The sequence below is a fragment of the Elgaria multicarinata genome, chromosome 1 (genome assembly GCF_023053635.1).
Source record: "Elgaria multicarinata webbii isolate HBS135686 ecotype San Diego chromosome 1, rElgMul1.1.pri, whole genome shotgun sequence".
Taxonomy (NCBI): Eukaryota; Metazoa; Chordata; class Lepidosauria; order Squamata; family Anguidae; genus Elgaria; species Elgaria multicarinata.
This window is the reverse complement of record NC_086171.1, coordinates 32,292,079-32,311,015: the sequence shown is the minus strand read 5'-3', so window position 1 is coordinate 32,311,015 and position 18,937 is coordinate 32,292,079.

Below are 18,937 nucleotides of genomic sequence, written 5' to 3'. Positions count from 1 at the left end.
CAATATTCTAACTCAGTGTAAGGCAGCTTCCTATGTGTATATTTTCAGAAGATAAACTGCATAATTATACACCTGAAATTTTATGGTGTGGAATTTTTCCAGCCAAGGCTAGAGGCCAGAATCTTTAATATTATGCATTTAGGCCTTTAAGAAGTATTAGTTAATACATTTTTTTAAAAAAACAGAATTAAGTATTTAATATTAGCAATCAGGCTGACTCATTTAACAACAAATTTAACACTCCAGTGCTTACTTCATGTTACGAGCTCAATGCTTTCTATTTGTGGCTCTATCGTCTTCTCTTTACAACCAATGCAGTTATATGGATTCTTTCAAAATTTTGTATTTTCAGTTATTTGTCATATAGCAAACAACTGACACAAATGCTCTGTTCATCCGATTTGAAAGATGAGCTTCTGGGTTTGTAACAGCCATTTTTATCTCCCTAGTTTTCTCTTCTCTCTGGATGTCTTAACATACAAACAGGACAAATACATTTAACATTTGCATCTCATACTTTTTTTAAAAAAAATAAATCCTAAAAATCAAGGCTTGAATGGATCTGCTCCAAAGTTGGCATGCCTAAAGGCATACCATAAAAGCTATCGGCATGCCAAGGTTCAACACTTTATTTTTGAAAATGAGGGGGCTGTAAGCATTTGATTAATTTCCATTGACTAAAGCAGCTATCCGAAAATGGGCAGTTCTCTGATGGGTAATCTGATGAGGCTGAGTAAGGGGAGCTGCTCTGAAATCAGGGCAGAGAATCACTTCAATGGAGCTCTGGCTTGAATTTTGAGGCAGAGAAGACCCACTTTACACACCCCTATTGGAGAGTGAAAAAACAATTGACTTGAATTGTTTCATGTAAGTTACATTGGGGAGCCTTCTGGATCGAAAGACAGAATAGACATTGGGTATATCAATATACTGGGTACTTTCTAATAGTTTTCGCTGGTGTGATAAATATAAATACCAGCTTTCATCACCAGAGGGCACATTGAAATGAACTACTTTCCGCAGTTTATTCATTTTTATTCATTTCATTTCTATACTCTCCAATAGCCGAAGCTCTCTGGGCAGTTCACAAAAATTTAAACCATAAAGTACAGCTTAAGGAATAAAATATGGTCACAATATAAAGTCACAATATAAGTCACAATATAAAACCACAATGTGAAAGTACAACCAGAATAAAACTAAGCAGCAATGCAGAGATTTGAAATACTGATTTAAAATAGAGATTTAAAGCAGCAGAGTTAAAAGACTAGGATGGTAAACTGCCAAAATACTTGGAAAATAAAAAAGGTCTTCACCTATCACTGGAAAGAGTACAATGTAGGTGCCAGGCAAACTGCTCTATGAAGCTCATTCCACATCCAGGGTGCCACATTAGAAAAGGCCCTCTTCCTGGTATCTATCCACCTCACTTCCTTTGGCAGGGGCTCACAGAGAAGGACACCTGAGGATGATCTTAAGGTCCAGGCAGGTACATATGGGTGGAGGCAATCCTTCAGATAACCTGGCCCCAAGCCATTTAGGTCTTTGAATGTTAATACCAGCACTTCTAGGAATCATCATTTATCTAGCAAAGTTAGTTGATTGACAGTGGGGGGGGGAACTCGGTATAATTTTAGCGTATAAAGCTGCAAATCTACACCACTTATCTGAAAGTAAGCCTCATTGAACTTAATGGGACCTATTTCTAAGTAGATATTAATAAGATTGCACTGCAATAAGTAATAGCAGTATGAGTGCATTAGCAATATCCACCTATATAGAAATCACTAGTTTTTGAACATTAAAGTTCAAAATATCCTTTCCTTTGGCAATTGGATTTAAACAATAATCAATGCAATCTAACCTCTAACAATATTTTTTTTATTTTTTATTTTTGCTGTCTTGATTTGCATGAAGGTTGTGTGTGTGTTTTTACGTTTCACTTGATAGATAAATGAGTAATGACGGATTTGATGCACACAAAAAGTTAATGTTCCTTAACGTCTAGGGATGTGTTTGTTTGTTTTTGTCCGTCCAGAAATGTCTAGTGGGAGGGGTAACAGAACATTCTGTAGCAAATCTGAATTCTGAGTCAAATAAACATAGGCCTTAGCTAGACCTACCTGTTAGCCCGCGACAGAGGAGGGAAGATCTCATGATGTGTTTATCGCGAGATCCCACCTCTGTTTACATGTGATGCGCGATGACCTCAGCAGGAGAGGCGTCACGGCCGCCATTTTTTTTAACTTAAAGGGGCAGCAGCGCAGGACCACTCGTGCACTAAAGGTAAATAATTTTTAATATTTAAATTACTTACTCCGCTCCCCCCACCCTACCCCCGATGGACGCAGAGCTCCTGAGGAGCGCTGCACCCCGTGCATGGCTCCCAGCTCCTCACGAGGAATCGCACGGAGCTGGGTCAACCTGCGGCACCCGGCCACACGTTCCACGGTCTCGGGCTCAGCCCAGGACTGCGGAAAAACTGGGGCCAAATGGGAGGGCAAGATCCCAAGGCAAGGGAGGGATCATTCCTCCCTGATCGTGGGATCCCCTTTGCATCATGTGGATGCACAGGGATAATCCCAGGGATCACCCAGGGATACTAGCTATGGCCATAGAGAGAGTGTTTAAGGGTTAAATGCTTTGAGTTGATCTGGACTGGGAGAAGTCAGGAGGCTATCAGGACCCATGCCATTACTTTGGGATCCTCGTGCATTTTCATTGCCTGCTTTTATTTGATTCTATTATGTTCTGTTTACGTATTTGATAAAACACTAAAGATCCCATTCAAAAGGAAACTCAGCTAATCCAATCAAAACATTACTCCTGGATGACAAAGTTCTCAGTTTCAATTTTTTGTACTTTCATATATTTTTTTGTTTTTTACATCTGAAGTTCTTGCTGTCTCAAATATGAAGCAATTAGAGAATTTTCACAAATTTTAATCAAAACAAATGAAAACAAAATCCTCATTCATCTGCACTAACAAAATTCAATAGGTACAGGGAGAGAATATAGCGGTTAAAGATGAGGAGCCTGTCAGCTTCAGCTGTTGGGTGGTTTAGAAGTGCAATCAGTAAATAAATACATCACAACCCTAATTCAATAGCACAAACACGTTGAAGACACAGGTATTCAAAACCAAATTTCTAAGAGATCAGAACCCAAAGCCCTGGGCCAGATTGGGCATTTCAATCAGTTTGGGTTTCTCTCACATTCATTTTTTTAAAATTATCTCAAGTTTATTTCCATCACAAATATGAAGAAGTTTGCAAATTTTGGAAAATTCTTATAAGTGAACTGAAATAGAATTTTCACCCATCCCTATTCCTGGACTCTTCATTGCTCAGGGAATTGAGGCACACAAATCAGTATGTGCAGACACTTTCCATGGTGATGAGAGATGTCATTGGTTTGATGGCCATTCTTGCCCTGTTTTACAATTACAGAAGTTTCCTGATGGAGCTGTGTCTACTTCCCTCAGTGGCTTCATTTATGAAAACATGTCATTTCACGTTCAACATTTTGTTTGTAGTCTTGACAAAGGCTTCTACAACTCCTTAACAAACCATTAATGAGAACCCTTAGTAAAGGCTAACTAAAGTTCATGACTATGCTTCATGACCCTTATTTTATTGACTAATCAAAAGGATCAAGAAGAAAATAAATGCAGCATTGCTTAGAGTCTTCTCAAAGTAGAGAGATAAATGTTGGGTATGTCTCATAGTACAGAAGTCATAAAAGTAGAACAGAAATTCTATTATCTGGCACTCCCATTTTGGTTACGGGTACAAGGATGACAGGCTGTAAACTATTCAGAAAGTGTTGTGAAAGGAGGCGCTAAAATTAGGAGGGTCTACTAGAAAACTGAATTGGATGAATGTGCATGAAATCAGGATATAAGGCACAAGAGGATAACAGTGTGGATTTGTGGCAAGAATGATTCGGCACTGTGGAATATAAGCAGGCATCCAGAATGTTCCCAATAGATATTTTGTCTTAATACACCACCACCACCACCACCATCACTAGTACTATTATCAGTGAAATAATATGGTGGTGGTGGTGGTAGTGCTAATAGCACTACTAGTAGTATATCATTGCTTAAAGCAACTACCCAATTCTTTGGTCACTCAAGCCTCCCCAGCTTCTATGGTCTTCTTTTCACCAAATGAACATGACTCTATAGAAGTACATCTCCAGTACCATACATTCCTTGGGCCCATGTGAAGCTATTTTCTAAGCTCCCCTTTCTCATCGGTCCTTTTTCACATCTGTCTGCCTCCTGCTACCATTTTCTCCACTTCTCTATCTTGTCCACTAGATTTGGAGCAGAAGCAACATGGATAAGCTTTCAATAGGCAGCTTATTTAGAACATGTATCACATTTTTAAAAAGTATTGTTAATTAAAATGTGCCAAAATTTAAATGATACATTTACAACAACAACAACAACAACAACAACAACAACAACCATAGATCATGCAAGATTTAACAATTTCATTGAATAAATTAGTCTTTCTTTCTTAAATGCAAACTGAAATTGTGCCAGTGGTGACAGAATGGCTAAGCCATAATAACATAATGATGTAAGATATATAAGTGGACTGAGATATGTTGAGGCAGGCTATTTAGAACAGAGATACAGGGAGGTTTGAAAAGCAGGGGGTGCTTTCCTTTGCCTCTGGAAGCACCTCCCTGAACTCTAAACTTAGATAATCTAACAGATAATGATGATTGCTATCTACTCCAGTTTTGCACATAGAACTGGCCCTGGTGCTGAAATGGAGTACCCAATTCATGAGTACTCCATATTCACATGGAAGTGCTCATGGACTGTTTACTGAGTTTCTTACTTCTTTTATAGTACTGTCAGTATATACCAGTGTAAACACGCAGTAAGCTAATTTTTATATTAGCCTCCTGAGTGTAATTTTGTAATTTTTTGGTAGAAAGATCTCTCTCTCTCTCTCTCTCTCTCTCTCTCTCTCTCTCTCTCTCTCTCTCTCTCTCTCTTTCTCTCTCTCTCTCTCGTTTGACTAGCAGCCCACTTCACTTTAGGCTAATTTGGGTCAGACTTTTTCCTGTTTCATCTTAGGTACTGAAACCAAGGTGAAAGCCAGGAATTTGAGACTCTGCGCCTCCCATTGAAAACTGAAAGAACAGCTATACTTTCTTTGTTTACCTGTCAGATATTTGCAGGCACGTTAGCCTCTTGGAGGGGTGGTTTACGCCTGTTAAATTTCAGACAAATAGGTGCAGTGTTTTTCTCCTAAACACCTTCACATGTTCATATTTTAAGGGAACTGCTGATAACTTTCTTGGCAGAATTGGATGCTATTTACAAGTTCAGATAAATAGGTGGAGGATTTTTTGTGCAAAAGTAGCCTTTATATTTTGAGGGTATCCCAAATAGAATGTGCTTCTCCTGCTATGTTCTTTGTGAAATATTTTAATGACAGGCAGCATAGAGGTGGCCCTCTGAAAGAAAGTTGCAGTTTCAGGATAAGTGCAGTGGTTTGTGTGGAAGGGGAGTCCTCAAATTTGGTGGTTTTTTTTAGTAATTTGCTTCCCTTTCCCTCTCTGCTTCTTACTGCCAAGTCTAAGGCCATTATTCCGTTCTTATTCTCCTTGATCTAACTGCAGCCTTTGACACGGGTTGATCATGATCTTCTCTTAGATTCCCTTCATGACCTTGGATTTTGTGGCTCTGTCTATAACTGGTTTGCCTCCTATCTAGCGGGTCGCTCTTTCAGCGTGTTGGCTAATGGCAGCTCGTCTTCTTCTTTTCCCCTTTCAGTAGGGGTTCCGCAAGGCTCGGTGCTTGGTCCGCTGTTGTTTTCTTTATACATGTTGCCCTTGGGTAATCTTATTCAATCTCATGGCCTCCAATATCATCTGTATGCCAATGATACACAATTATATCTTTCATCTCCGGATCTTTCTCCTAATGTTCAGGATCGTATCTCGGCATGTCTTTCAGATATCTCAGCTTGGTTGCTTCATCGTCGTTTGAAACTTAATATGGCAAAGACTGAATTGCTTGTTTTTCCTCCTAAACCTTCTCCTCATCTCTCATTCTCTCTTACTGTCAATGATGTTACGCTTACTCCAGTCAAGGAAGCTCGTAGTCTTGGCTTTATATTTGATTCCTCACTCTCCTTTATTCCTCATATTGAGGCAGTAGCTAAATCCTGCCGTTTTTTCCTGTATAATATTGCCAGGATTCAATCATTTTTGTCTGTCTCTTCTGCCAAGACTCTTGTTCATGCATTGGTTATTTCTCGGTTGGACTACTGCAACCTTCTTCTCACTAGCCTTCCTTCTTCTCACATCAGTCCGTTGGTTTCTGTTCACCACTCTGCTGCTAAGATCATCTTCTTGGCTCGCCGCTCTGATCATGTAACTCCACTTCTGAAATCTCTTCATTGGCTTCCAATTCACTTCAGAATCCAATATAAACTTCTCCTGTTGACCTACAAAGCTTTTCACTGTCTAGCTCCTTCCTATCTCTCCTCTCTCATCTCACACTATTGCCCCTCTCGTGCTCTTCGCTCCTCTGATGCCATGTTTCTCGCCTGCCCAAGGGTCTCTACTTCCCTTGCTCGGCTTCGTCCATTTTCTTCTGCTGCCCCTTACGCCTGGAACACTCTTCCAGAACATTTGAGAACTACAAGTTCAACCGCAGCTTTTAAAGCTCAGCTTTTCTTTTTCCTAAAGCTTTTAAAACTTGATTTTGTTCTGACTTTATATTGTTAGTTTTACCCTACCCAGTGCCTGTTTACCCTGCCCTGTGCCTGTTTGCATTCTCTTCCCCTCCTTATTGTTTTATTATGGTTTTATTAGAATGTAAGCCTATGCGGCAGAATCTTGCTATTTACTGTTTTACTCTGTACAGCACCATGTACATTGATGGTGCTATATAAATAAATAATAATAATAATAATAATAATAATAATAATAATAATAATAATAATAATACAAATTTGTATGAAAATGACTTCTCAGAGAGGTGTCTCCAGGATAGAAACCTTCAAAGTTTCAGAAGGATGGATGCAGGGGCTAGCAAGTCATGATGACTAAAAGCCAGTTGGACCCATCTTTTTTTTTTTTTTTTAATACTGAAGCTTGGTGGCATTTGAGGAATGACCACCTCATGGTCTCATCATTGTGCTTCCTCAAAGCACAGTGTCTGCAGAGTTCCTGGTAAAACATATCCTATGATTAGAAGGTGGACCTGTCAGACACCACCTTACCAGTATTTAGAGAAACAAAAGCAAAAGAGACACTGGCCACAGCTAGACCTAAGGTTTATTCCAGGATTGTCCTGCGGTCAAACCTGTTCATCTAAGTGCCACACAGGGCATCCAGCGCTCAGGCAGGGATGAACCCAGGATGATACTGGGATAAACCTTAGGTCTAGCTGTGGCCACTGTCTCTCTTTCTGAAACTGAACTGCATACACAGCCCCATGTAGGGTCCAACTTCACTTCTGGCCACTTTGGAGGAAAGCCCACTTCAGCTCAAGAAGCAGCAGAAATGGACTAATCTGTCTTGGATTTTGGGCTTCAGTTGAATCTGATACACCTGATATTGAGATATAGATAGATAGATAGATAATTGAGAGACTATTTGGGAGACCTCAGTCTATGGTTTACAGGTTACCAAACCATTCCTGAAACATAACATTATATTATTATTATTATTATTATTATTATTATTATTATTATTATTATTTGCATTTTTATACCGCCCAACAGCTGAAGCTTTATTATTATTTGCATTTTTATACCGCCCAACAGCCGAAGCTCCCTGGGCGGTTCACAAAAACTAAAACCATTCAAAGTATAAAACAGACAGTATAAAAACATGATATAAAATACACATTAAAAACTGATTAAAAACATACCATACATGATTAAAACATCTTTAAAATATTAAAACATCTTTGAAATATTCTAAAATTTCACTGGATAGGCCTCCCAGAATATACTGAGAAAAGTCAAGGGTGAACTGGGTCTCAGACCCCACCACCACCAATGTGAACAAACCATTTGTCTGTACCTAACATTTCGTTGTTCACTAAGGCTGCACATAATTCTCATCTGACAATATACAGTTAAAAATAAATGTTTCCTTACTGCACTACTGAATGGCAGAGAGCAAAAAAGGAAAGAAAGAAAAGAGAGAGAGAGAGAGAGAGAGAGAAAGTGTCCTTAATTTGTAGTAAAAGCTTATGCAAAGTTCACAGTTATCTCCATTTTAGATAACAGTTGCAAATAATTTAGATTTAAGCAAGCAGACAGAAGAAAAACCACCGCTGCAAAATGTAAAAATGAGCAGTGCACAGCTTCTTTTCTCTCTCATTACATTGTGTCTTCCATGCATCATTAATTCTTGGTGTATTATCTGAAATGTTATTGTTCATAATCAGAAATAGACTATAGTGCTAAATCATAGTCTAAGGAGAAGGGAAAAGTAAGCTTGTTAGCTAGAATCCTTGCTCACTGGAGAATAGTGAGGAAAGTAGCAAAAATAAATGTCCATCATTTAGTGACAGAGTTGGTCTTGGAGGGGGGGTTATATTGAAATGGACCCTCTCAGGGCACTGCATCCCTGCCTGCTTAGCTCAATGAGACACTGACACACACACACACATGCGCGCATGCACACACACCATGGAGATCACTATCAGTGAGCAGAGCTGATGTCAACATTCATCACCCTTGAGCAGCTGTTGCGGTGCCAGTACCCCAGTAGGACATACTGGCACTTGTTCTGGTCTCCCCATTAAGTTAAAAAAGAAATCCTTCCCAGTGGTTCAAGCAGCAAGCTCTGGCCCTCATTATAGTTTTCTGCCATGGCCCCAATCTAGTGACACTCCAGGTCATTGCATACAACTCAAAAGGCAAGCTAGACCCAGCTACTTAGCACTGTTCAGAGTTTAGCTGCTTCTTCCTAATGCCAGGCAAGTTCACTAGGTCTGAGTGATGGAGTTGGGGTCCACCAGAGCACTTTCTGCCCAGGGCTCCTTCAACCCTGGAGTTTGACTTGTCAGTGAGGGCAGTGGGGTCATAGTGAAGCATGGAGTGCATGCTGGTAGTCCCCAAAGCCATGCCCCCAAGGAAAGTCCAAAAATGAAATATGTTGTCTTAGTTTAAATTGAGATATCCATTTCAGAAGTTTTCATTTTTCAGAAAGAACGGGTCTTTTGTAAAACTAGTGGTTCTTAATTGCCCATTCAAGATTGGACACTCTGAAATATTTTGCATTGCAACAGGGATAATTCACAACAGCATGTTGCTACAGGAAAAATCCATCTCTCCCCCAGCTACTGTGAGGTTTGCCGCTAATCTCAGAGGGAACAGGAAGCCCGAGGCAGGTGGAAGTTGCTGGGGAACATGGGTGAGAGGGTGCTATTGCATTTGTGTATTGCTTGTGGGTTTCTGGTCAACAGCTGGCTGGCCACTGTGTGAACAGAACGCTAGACTGGATGGACCATTGGTCTGATCCAGCATAGCTCCTGTTATGTCCTTATGACATAACTATCCATCATCCTCAGAAAGTTGGAGGGGTTGCTCGGGAGTTGAGACATATATACATATGTGGTGGTCATGCCCAAATGCAAATATTTTCTGGAATAAAGTGTTCCAGGAGATTAGTTCAATAACTGGACAATGGGTTCATCCACCCTCTCACCTAGCACTGTTAAATTTATATAAAAGATTGGACATTAAGCTGTTAGACAAGGATTTAGTAAGCCATCTCTTACAGGCGGGAAGATGGCTGCTTGCCAAACACTGGAAGGATGGCAAAGGGCTTCATATTGATAATTGGTATCAAAGGGTTTGGCAGAATGCTCATTTAGAAAAATTGACAGAAAAAAAATGAGAGCAGTGTGAGGACAATTAAGTGAAGATAAATTTGAGAGGGTATGGAGGACGTTTATTGACTTTGTGAACAAAGAAGAAGAGGGGAGAACACCCCTGTTGACATTTACAGACATTTGGAGTGGATAGGAGGATGGCAATACTAGAAACTTAACTTCCAATTCAGACAGGAACTTGTAACTTGTATCTGAATTGATATGGAATGTAGAGAGATATGTGTATATATAAATGATGTAACACTTGATTTCTGTAACCAGAACTACAAAAAAAATGTTTTTTAAAATGACATAATTGTTCCTGCTACTCAAAAATCCCCAGCATGTCATCCCTGAAAGTCTTGGCTCCTCTACAACACCAGTCCTAGGAGGAGGAGATGTTTTATCCTCACTGGAACAGTATCCCCAGTACAATACTTGACCTTTTCCATAGGAGTGAATGGTAACCATTCAAATGTGGGAGAAATAAAAGGGTACACTCAAGGACATGATGGAGTTGAAGTCTAAATCTGTTCTCTGCCACTGGCTACCCTAATTATTGAGAATTGAGTTTTCTGCTATCTGTGCAGCTATAGGACCACCCTCATAACTGGGAAGCAGGGAATATTTAATACTGCTGCCCATTATAGCAGCAATGGGAATAAGCAATCACACAGTTAACCTTTCCATAGGGTAAATGTAAACCATTGACTATACCTAGTTACAGACATAACTTTAAAGTCCAAGCACAGCCTTGAAAAAAATACTTTCTCTTTGTAGATTTCAGTAGATGACAATGTTTCATCCTATTTTTCTAATATACTCAGTAATATATGGTGTGCTTTGACTAAAGGCTCATAAAAGGCTAAAAGAGGGGGGGATAAATGAATCCTGCATTTTGTCATTTCCAATACAATGGCAAACTTTTAACAACATTGTTATTTGGAGGCACTGGGCAGTGCAACATTTATTATCTGTCACTTCCCAGATGGTGTTTCTTAGCCACATGCTCAGCATAACACCTCGGGGCAGTGAAACATGGAAAGAGGAAACTCATACAGTCCAGACATTAAATAAATCAATAAACTAGTGGCGCATATATGTTTTGCCAGCCCCTTTTATCAGTTATTCTTCTTAAATGCGGAAGAGAATGTAGCAGCTAGTATGAGTTAAACTTCACGCTGGAGACCTGAGTTCAAATCTTGCTTATGCATGAGGGTTACTGGGTGATCTTGGGCAAGCCACTTTCTCTCAGGTTATCCAGCCTCACAGGGTTGTTGTGAGGTGGTGATGATGATGGTCAAGTTAAATGTTAGAGCCAGCACAGAGTAATGGATATAAGAACAGAAGAACAGCCATGCTGGAACAGACCAAGAGTCCATCTAGTCCAGGATTCTGTTCACACATTGGCCAACTAGTTGTCAATGGAAGACCCACAAGCAAGACATGACTGCAACAGCACCCTCCTGCTCATGTTCTCCAGGAACAGGAGTATCTAGGCATACTGCCTCTGATACTGGAAATAGGATATAACCATCAGGACTAGTAGCCATTGATAGCCTCCTCCTCCAGGAATTTGTCTAACATCTGGTGGTACTGAATTCCATAGTTTAACTATGTGCTGTGGTGCTGAGGTTGGATATTGGAGATCCAAATTGAACTTACTTCGCATGATATGCCCTTTGTCAAATGAATCTAATTATTACACGTGAGTCTCATCAAAGAAAGGCAAAACAAACAAACAAACCAGCACATGATGACTTTGGTGAATCTGCATGATACATAAATGCCCGGGTGAAATATTTGCTTGAATGAATTGGGCCGGTGAGTTTACATCTTTTCTAGAGTAATTCAAAGATTTGAATTAAGTTGTGAAAGAGTCAACATGCACACACTGCCACACAAATGATGTCATGTGTGAGACAGGCAATTGCACATACAAACATTCATATGAGTCAGCGAATAAGCACAACCTAACACCTCTTATGGGAAGGAGCACAGGCAACAGGTAAATCACACATAGATAGGGATGGAGGAGAATTTCATTTGCTTCACATTTTAATGTGAATTTACTTATTTTTGCTAGTTCAAATCAATATACAAACTGGAACTCAGTTCTCCTCCAAAATTCACACTTTGCAGAATTTTCCAATAAACCTTTCCCTTTACATGCATTCCAAAATGTATATATTACACACAAAAATGCACATATTACAGCCTTAAAAATGCATTATGTTAGGAAAACTGCTTGCAAAAATGTCCATATCCAGCAGAATTGTGTTAAAATGCACATATTAAGACAAAAGGAGTTATGAATTTTCATGCAGACTTAAAAAAGAAATCTCAAAGCTTTGACGAACAGACTGGAAAAGCTCTCAAAGTTTGGGATAAACTGAACTGAACTTGGCGAAAATGAGAAATTGAGAGTAACTGAAATTAGCAGATTCATCACTCTACCCATACATTCATATGAGTGAAGACCCAGCTGATCTGAGCAGTGTCTATTTCCCCATGATGGGCCTACTTTCTACCACACATAGAACTTGAACAGCCCACATTTAAGTACTTTAACGATGCATTAACTTCAACGCTCAAGCATGAATTTCATATCCGTCTGAATCATGACGATTGGTATTCCTACTACTGAAGCGCATAAAGCGTAAGAGTCTTGCTGGCTCAGACCACTTCGTTTGGCATCCTGTTTCCCATAGGGGCCAACTAGATATCACTTGGAAATCCACAAGTAGGACATGAGGACGATGGCCCTCTTCTGCTCTTGCTTCTGACAGCTGGTATTGAGTGGTACAGTGCCCTCAAGCCTTCAACCATTATACTTCTAATATTAAAGTGCTTATTTGTCTCTGTTCCTCAGTATTGCGGTTTTGAGATGTTATCAGATGGGCCAACATGCCGGTAGGAGCACAAGAAGCTGCTTTATACTGAGTCAAACCATTGGTCCATCAAGCCCAGTATTGTTGACACAGACTGGCAGCAGCTTTCCAGGATTCAGACAGAATTCTTCCCCAGACATGATATCTGGAGGTGCCAGGGATTGAACCTGGGACATTCTGTATACAAAGCATGTGCTCTACCACTGAGCCACAGCCCCTTCCCTAAATGGATGATTGCCTCATACTTCTTCTTATGCCCCATTGTAAAATAGCTATAGAGGAACTTGTACAGGGGAGAAGTGCACGCTTACCATGCAGGCACAACAGGATACATGCAAGCCGCTGGCAAATCCATTGGGTGCACTATGGTTTGCTTCTAAAGCTATCCTGAACCTCGCTACGTTTTGCTTCAAATAGTTGGTGCCTCTAGTCCCTGCATCAGTAACGATGGCTTGGAGGTGGAGGAAACGGTAGCCTAAGATATGCCTGCCTGTATTGAAATCATTTCCCTCCCCCTTTTGATTACTAGCTTGTCATGTTTGCATGTCTTATTTCCCATTACGAATAGAAAACGGGCCAGCGATAACAATAACCTACATTCCAGCACTCAAAGACACAGGCTAATATGCTGTCTGTCAACACGCAAGCTATCTTTGGGGGAAAATAATAATAATAATAATAATATCCCCATAAGGTAATCAGCTAGCAGAAGATACATCCCCACAATCTTAAAATCCCACCTGTGGTTAGTGAGAAGGTTTCTTCTAAATAAAGGTATTTTCAAAGACAGCACATCCCATTTATTTATTTACAAATCCATCAGACTAATTTTAGTTTCCCAGGATCAAAGAATACACATAATACAGAGACAAGGAAAATATATGGTGTGCCACTTTCATTGAATAGATGCAGAAAATATGGTGAATGTGCAAATTATCCAACTGTGATGTTAAGCAATACTATAGTAGTCATCCCTTTCGCTCGTGCAGATTCCCAATTTCTTACTCAGGCCACTCACTAGCAATTGAAAGGGGCTGAGTTGAGAGAATGGTTGTAGTCCTTTAAGGGTACTGCTGCCAAAATTCCAAGTTCTTAAATCTCAGCTGTGAACACCACCGAGGAAAGTTTCCTATCAGCTTTGTTCAACTTCAGGCACAGGGCTCATCTACACCAAGCAGAATATTCCACTGTGAAAGTGGTATATAAAAGGCAGGAGCCACACTACTACTTTATAGCGGTATTGAAGTGCACTGACCACTGTTCGGGCCCTTTGACACATACCATATACCACTTTCATACCGCTATATCCTGCTTGGTGTGGCTCCTGCTTTTTATATACTGCTTTCATAGTGGAATATCCAGCTTAGTGTAGATAAGCCCAAAGTGCTTCTCAACGGGAACCAATTTGGATATTCTGCCACCAGCCATTGAGAATTTGTTCACACAATCAAGTACATCCTATAATGTCTCTCTATATTATTAATGGGTAATGTCCTATTTAGTTTGGGTTGGGCAAACTCACCTAAGCCAGCCGCAGGGGGACGAGCCTCTTCTGTGGCTTAGCTTGGTCTGGTGAGTGCTCAGCAGCTGCCCGCCTGCATGCTGAACTTATTTATTCCCCCCTCTTGTGCCAATGGCAGCCTTAAAGGCCCCATCGATGCAAGAGTAATGACATGAACATGCCTTGACCTTTGTGTCAGTGGGGCCTTTAAGGCTACCATGGGTGCAGGGGAGGGGAATGTGCAATTTACAGAGGCTCCCCAAAATGCACACTTCCCAAGTTGTGTCAATGGTGGCCGCTAGTGACACAGGAAGGGGGACGTGCAGGATTTTGGGGTGCAGATTGGCAGCTTCTGAACACTTGCGAGGTCCTCCAAAATGCTCAGGGGAGGGGGGTGTCTGCCCTTGCAAGAGGAGGGCTGGGTGCAGGGGAGGTGGATGTGGGGGGTCCACTGGGACACCCCTATATTTACTTGTGACACCCCTATATTTACTGCTATGTAGGTTTTCATTTTATATAGAGGTAGCAACAGAGGAAAAGGTGTAAAATGGAAATGAAGGAAAATAGGGAGAATGAGAGTTCAAGTTTAGTTACCCATATCAATAAGAGGTAAAAACTACAAGGTTGTGACAACAAAAGGCATTTGAGGAGGAGTTTGAAAGAGATAGGAAAACTATTATACAAGTATTCTGGAAGATATACCTGTATAATAGGTGTATGTTGTTGTGAGGATAACATGGAGGGGAGGAGGATTATGTATGCCGCCTTGGGTTCCTTGGAGGAAAAAAGGAGGAATACAAATGTAAACTGCCCAGAGAGCTTTGGCTATGGGGCGCCACGGTATATAAATGTAATAAATAAAATAAATAAATATAAATAATGAATTAAAAGAATAAGATAGGTAGCAAAAAGGCACTAGCATGCCACAATCACTCCTATATCATAACACCTCAGCCTGAGGCTGCTAAAACAGACCAGGCCCCTTTAAGGGCCACAGCCTCAGTAAAAGTAGAGGTGGAGCTAAGCAGCCTAAACTTCCTATTATCTACCAAGTCATGAAGAAGATTATGTTGTCATAAAACCCTAAACAACTTTGGACCAGGATACCTAGCAGACTGCCTTCAGTTATATACACCCAGATGACATTTAAGATCTTCACAGGAAATCTTACTGGTCATTCCAAAATGAACAGAATGTCACCATGAAGAACCTCACCGGTGAGCCTTCTCTGTGGTAGCATCCACCATCTGGAAAACCCTCTCTCATGCAGTTCTGGAGGTGGAAAATGTAACATCCTTCAAACGCCTCCTGAAAACACATCTTTTCACACAGGATTTCCCTGGGCTGTAACTGCTGCTGAGTTAATTTTGGTTTTACGTGGCATTTTAAACTTTTAATGCTTTATATGTTTTAATTGTATTTTATTATTTTAATTGTGAACTGCCCAGAAAACCTTGGCTATTTGGTAGTATAAAAATTAAACAAATAAATTAATAAATAATATTAAAGCATCAATCTTGCCCTGATCTTGTCACTCCACTTCTGAAATCTCTTCATTGGCTTCCAATTCACTCCAGAATCCAATATAAACTTCTCCTGCTGACCTTCAAAGCTTTTCACGGTCTAGCTCCTGCCTATCTCTCCTTTCTCATCTCACACTATCGCCCCGCTCGTGCTCTCCGCTCCTCTGATGCCATGCTTCTCGCCTGCCCAAGGACCTCCACTTCCCTTACTCGGCTTCGTCCTTTTTCTTCTGCTGCCCCTTACACCTGGAACGCTCTTCCAGGACACTTGAGAACTACCAACTCAATCACAGCTTTTAAAACTCAGCTAAAAACTTTTCTTTTCCCTATAGCTTTTAAATATTGAGTCTGTTCTGACTCTATACTGTTAGCCTCACCCTTCCCGGTGCCTGTTTACACTTCCCTGTGCCTGCTTGCATTCTCCTTCCCTCCTTACTGTTTACTACAACTTTATTAGATTGTAAGCCTATGCGGCAGGGTCTTGCTATTTACTGTGTAATCTGTACAGCACCATGTACATTGATGGTGCTATATAAATAAATAAATAAATAATAATCATCATCATCATCATCATCTTCATTGGAACAACATGCAAACAATTCTGTGTGGCATGGCATCCAGCCACAGCACCACTTGGTGCTTTCCATGGTGCTGATCTCATTCCACCTTGCTTCCTGAGAAATGTGACCAAACCTAATCTCTGCTACTTCACAGAGCATAATCAGAACCCATGGCCTGAAATAGTGCAGACCTGAATGGACTGTGAGCTGCATGATTCCTCATGGTAGCCAAAGGCAGCCAAGTGTGTGATGTCTATGGTTGGTCATTGCTCCCAGTCCATGCATTAGCCAATTGTGCTATTTCAAATGAAATATATACATGTGTAAACTCACCCAGGACTCAGTTCTGTGTCCCTTCAATCAAAGTAAATGTGGCAATGCTACAATAAACTGAAAGCCCTGTGTGTCTTCAATTCCCCACAAAAGTCATCATTACCTTAGATTTATCAGCTGAAAATATGAGTTCAAACTGACATGTAAGACTGCAAAGCTAAATCATTGCCTTGCTGTAATCCTCATCTGTGTAAGGCATATGGCCTAATCTGCCCTATGAAAACTTCAATTTATTTGAGAAATCATAGACCTTTATGACTAATTTCCTGCGCTAAACTATAATTACTTTAATTCTCCATTGCTGGAGAGAATTTGAAAACAGGACTCCTTTGGAACAAAATTAACTTGTATAATGAGTGAAGAGATAAATCATATTAGCGTAATTAAAGTATATTAACATTTTTGTTGCATAGGAATAAAAAAAAGTCAGACACAATGAAAGCAGGTTTCTCATAAAGGGACAATTTATGGAGATTTATGAAGATTTTAGGAACTTGCAAAATTTCATTACTTAACATCTCTATTAAGATCTTTACAAGCATGCATAATGAAAGACCTAATAAAAAGACTTAATAAATGGACTTGTGTTTAAAGTCACATTGATTTCAAAGCAGGGAAAAGATCATGAGGTTAATTTAGAAGGAGAAGATATTCGGCAGTTAATGACAAATATTTTGGAATATTCTTCCAGAATTGCAAAGCAAACATGCACAGGAAATGATGACTTGCCCCAAAAGACTTGTATCAACTGTTCTCAGAAAGTTTGGGATATTCTTTGTTTGTGGATGAGTTATTCCTATTTTTCTTGTACATGAATTATAGTTCAATGATATCTCATCAGTTTAATTTTGGAAAGCTTTGAAGTGTGACGGGACTTTTCAGATTTATACACTGAGACCCCTTCCCTTTCCTTTATTGAGCTCAGTTAATTTTTCATGGGTGGAAGAGGGCAGGGAACTGAACAAAAAACACCTATGAAATTTCACAATTCAGATTGTAATACAAGAATCCTCTGCTATGATTGAGTTGCTCACATCATTCAGTGAAGCCTTGCTCAATGTATCAACACTCAAAGACTGGTGGTAACTTAGGTCCAAAACAATTGTCATGCTTGCAATGTAGTTTGCCTTTGTGTAGTTGTGTTTGTTTGACTAATAACCAGTGCTTCTGGGGAACCAGATGACAACTATGGCATGAGGGAAAGGGGCGTTAACTCTTTGCCCCTATTGTGATCCCAGTAAGAATGTCTCCCCTTTGCCCTAATGTCAAGAGTCCCATCCCTCAGGCCTTCCAATACACAACAAAGGATTCTGAAAAGGACAGGCTCAGGCTACTTCCTCAGGGTAGGATGGTCAGTGTCTTATTCAGGGCCCTCCCAGTCAAAGGACACAGCCCTGTAATCACCCTCTGGCTATGAGGATGAGTCCCCAACAGAACTTCCATCTCACTAGCTTCATAAGAACACATGAACATAAAAAGAGTCATGATGGATCAGACCAAGCTTTCATCTAATCCAGAGATTGGCCAAACAACTACCCATGAGAAAAGAAGTATTACAGACTTCTCAGACTACAAAAAATCATGCAAGGGCTCTTTAACAGTCCTGTCAGCTCCACCAAGATGGATACTACAAGTCTTATCAGCATACTTAAATCTTCAATTAGCTGCAGCTCAATGCTGAGTCGACATCCTCCTATTGTTCTAGTAGGAGAGAATTCCAGCTAGCAGGACCCACTTGGAACTATCTGGGCCCAATACTTCTCTGCTATGAGAAACTTTATTCCTCACAGAAGCCCTCCCACTTTTCTCCTCCTTGGTGAAAGGAGGGAGGTATATCTGTGCCATGGACCAATGGTCTAATTCAGTATAAGTTGACTTCCTGTGTTCTGTGATAGAATGTGGAAACAGCTTCTTCCCCCCGCAACCCCGAATCTTCACTCTGGCAACATGTGCTAGTCATTGATCAGCTTTTATAAACTCCTCTTATTTGGGGCATTTGTCACTTCCTATGTGAATGAATGGATAGAATGCTAAAATATTACAGCTTCTTTTAATATGTGTTATGCCAGAAGACTTTCTTATCATAGTATTGCATGCAAAGTCATTTTCTAATGACAGAAACTGACAATTTCTAACATTTCAACATACTTTGCATGTCACCCACACAGTTTTTTTGTCAAAGCTTCTTTAAAGTGTTTGGGGATGGGAAGAGAAGAGTGAACTTACTAAGGGACTCCTTTGCCTTGCTTGAAGAGGAGAAAGCC